The sequence below is a fragment of the Cryptotermes secundus genome, unplaced genomic scaffold (assembly GCF_002891405.2).
Source record: "Cryptotermes secundus unplaced genomic scaffold, Csec_1.0 scaffold776, whole genome shotgun sequence".
NCBI classification, from domain to species: Eukaryota; Metazoa; Arthropoda; class Insecta; order Blattodea; family Kalotermitidae; genus Cryptotermes; species Cryptotermes secundus.
In genome coordinates, this window is record NW_019742976.1 from 486,953 (window position 1) to 490,376 (window position 3,424).

Below are 3,424 nucleotides of genomic sequence, written 5' to 3' on the forward strand. Positions count from 1 at the left end.
CTTAAAGTCCCTCCCGGAGGACTTGTTCCCTGAATTTTTTCGCCATTAAAAATTGGACGACCTCCACCGGGTATTTGAACCCGCGTACTACGAGTCATGAGGTGGGAACGTTACCTCTAGACTACGGAGGCCGCTAGCTTACTGACTTAAATAAAAGCTGCAAGAATGCATTTCTGGAGACAGGTCTACAGCTAGACGACAGGGTTCTATCCAGATTGAAAGTAACTCCTGTGGCTGTTACTTGTTGCCTTGTCAGTTCCTCTTGGACAAGAACAGAGCGATGTGCAGGGGCGTTGTCGTATAGCAACAGTCAATTCTTCCTACTCCAAACGTTTCGCTAGGAGATTTGCCTAGTTTTTTTTGCATAACTTGATGTTTGCCCGTTGTTCAAACTGCCACATTTTCGATTTCCGCCACTCGCATTTAACTGCAGTTCACAATAGAGGCCGCAGTTCTACTTACACTGTTTGCACACAACTGTCTTTCTGTGACGAGAGATGAACCGACAGGGCATCATATCGTGCCTCAACCTATACGCTGTAGTGCACTGCAACGACGCTTTGCGGCCATTCCACAAACGTATTGACTGTGGTAGTATATTCCGTGTCTTCTCCGTTCTACTCACGTACCCACCGAGATTCCACGATTCTGCTGTTCACGAAGTTGGGTAATATCTCATCGTCCTTAGTTGCAAATATTTTTCGGGGCATTTTGTTGTCAGACACTGGTGATTGATGTTCTTACTTCTGAGTTATAGATACGAAGACATTAGGACACATTGCTTTGATGTCCGTTTGTTTGACTTCAGCTTGAAGGTCACAGAATGCATTAAGACTGAAGTTCAATTTCTGAGATGCCCCAGGTTCACTGTAATACATCCAGACGCTCGACTCTGACCATATACACGAGATATACTCCACTACTCAAGGCTGACTGCATACAGGCGAATTTACGAAGTTTCTGGATTCGTGCACGCTCCATCGACGTCAGTAGGAGCCCGTTTCTTCGCGAAGTTCCTTGTCAAAAAAGCCATTTATGCCTTCCAAGTTTCGGAAATGCCCAGCCAATAAAGAAATGTATAGCCTTCTGCAGATCAGATGTTTATTGTAGTGTTCATAAGACCCTTCCACCGGTCTTTAAGATCCATTACGGTACAGGGAGTTTCTTACCTTTTTTAAGCGGTTCAGAGCTCTGCGCGTCATGGCGACCGGTGCACCACCGGCAGCGAGGCGCATACGATTTTGCCGGTGAACCCATATACCTTTTGGCCGATAACATTAGGAATGTAGTTGCAATTCAGAGATCACAGGAGGTTTTGAAAATGCTCTCCGTGTCAGTTGCGGGTCACCTTCGAAGACAGACTGTAGAAACCAACTGCAAAAATGAACCTTGCTAACTGGTTCTCGCGGCTGCAAGGCGTGCATGGATTGCTGTTGTTTTACAGGGTCTAAGCTTCAGTAATTATGTTGCCATTCTTGCACTAGACTTTGACACTCCAGTCTCTTAGGCTAGACGTTTCAGTGATTTTCTAGGTGTATGTTGAAGTCTGGCCCCTGTGTCAACTAACTTTTCAGTGATCACTCGGCGCTTTGAAATCCCGTGATTTAAGTTTATTTACCAAAGTGTTAGTTGTTTGTCTGCTGGAAACTCTTCCAACATGAAATTTACGTCGAAATTTTCACCGACAATTTCTAATAGATTAGCATTTCACGTAGGTGTCGTCCAGAAATACAAAATTCTCTCAAGTGTACCGCACCACGACGGAAGAGACTGCTGTCTGATTGTAACTGAGAACAAACGGTTGGTTGGTTGGTTAGTTAGTTAGTTAGTTAGTTATTAGAGAGGTTGGGTTTCCCCATGCACTTAGACCTGTAATGGTCCATTGTGCTTCCCTCTATGATTTCTACCAGTCTCTATATCCTACCGGTATTGGTGCTTACCATCAGTCCCGCCCAGCCAGCGAGACCAGCTCTACTGGCTGAGAAGTATCTGTAATGCTTCCCCCATCTACCGGAGGTATTAGTGACTGCTGTTGGGTGGGAAACGTCCGTTAATTTGGCTCAGTGACCTCCTTTGGAGGTATGAGGTTCTTTTACGTGCCGTAAAGCTACGACACGGGACCCACGGCTTAAAGTCCCTCCCGGAGGACTTTTTCCCTGAATTTTTCCGCCCTTAAAAATTGGACGACCTCCGCCGGGTATTTGAACACGCGTACTACGAGTCATGAGGTGGGAACGTTACCTCTTGACTACGGAGGCCGCTTAGAACAAACGGTTAGTGGAGCTGATAATTGCCGCCCACTGCTGCCAAATCATAAACAAATTCTCAAGCATGAACCGCGCTACTCGCCGTGAAAAATAAGGCAGTCAAGCGGTATACAAATTTAATAACTTCATTCTAAACGTTATCGGCCATCATGCATACTGATTCATCGGCAAAAATCATATGAGCCTCGCAGTCGGCGGTGCACCCATCGTCGTGAAGCTTTCAACAAAGGTGCGAACCTTCCTGTGCCACCCATTCACGAACGCTTGCTGCAAGGCGCATACGAATTTTTCCGATGAAACAGCATACCTGATGGCATTTCTCCTGGTACCAGAGAACTGTTGAAATTTCTTGTAGTGTGATCTTACTGCATGTAGTGACTGTTCAGTTTTGAATACGCTGTTGCCTACGAATCCAGGCTTATGGGAAGCTCATGGATGTCGTTGTTCATGAATGTGTTTATTTTCCTGTTACTTCAGGGGCCTATGTAACAGTGTACAAAGCACGGGACTTGGCCAATAACGGACACATAGTTGCCCTGAAGAAAGTGCGTGTTCCCCTGACGGATGATGGTGTCCCCATGTCGACTCTTCGAGAGATTGCGCTTCTGAAGCAACTAGATCAGTATGAACACCCGCACATAGTGAGGTGAGTACCTTCCGTTCCTGGTTATAGCCATAAATGTCACAGAGACGACACACACCCACCTTTCATACAGCACGGTAAGTGATGCTGATGCATGACTCGGGGCCATTTTTCTAAGGGAATTTGAGAGCCCATCAGTCATCTGGCTTCTTGTGATTGTCTGAGGAAAGCTGAGGGCAAACGGGAGGCTACCACAACGCTAGCAAATCAGCGCGGATCACAACAGCGCCAACGCCCATTGGGTCGGGCGCCGCTGGTGACAGCGAATAAAGATGCGGACCTCCGACGCGTTAGTCGGTTGGAGCTACTCTTACCTCAAGGCAGCTCATCTAGAGCGCACACAACAGCAGCGAGTCTCCTAGTAGCACCACCGTGCCTAGACCATTTGGGAAGTCTGTCAGCGCTTGCCGTCCTACGACAGGCTCCCAGTCACGCAAGAAGAAGATGATGATGATGATGATGATAATAATACTAATACTAATAATGATAATAATAATGTAACAAGTGTTATAAC

At 46.5% G+C, this 3,424-nt stretch overlaps 1 long non-coding RNA gene across 1 annotated transcript in view; it reads left to right on the top strand.

Moving 5' to 3' along the window:
* The window catches only part of LOC111873654, a 137,248-nt gene extending 134,252 nt beyond the window's left edge, over window positions 1–2,996 (top strand). The window contains exon 4 of the long non-coding RNA XR_002844411.2: window positions 2,745–2,996. This is a non-coding gene — a long non-coding RNA (uncharacterized LOC111873654). The remainder of the gene's footprint in view (window positions 1–2,744) is intronic.
* The last annotated feature ends 428 nt before the right edge of the window (window positions 2,997–3,424 follow it).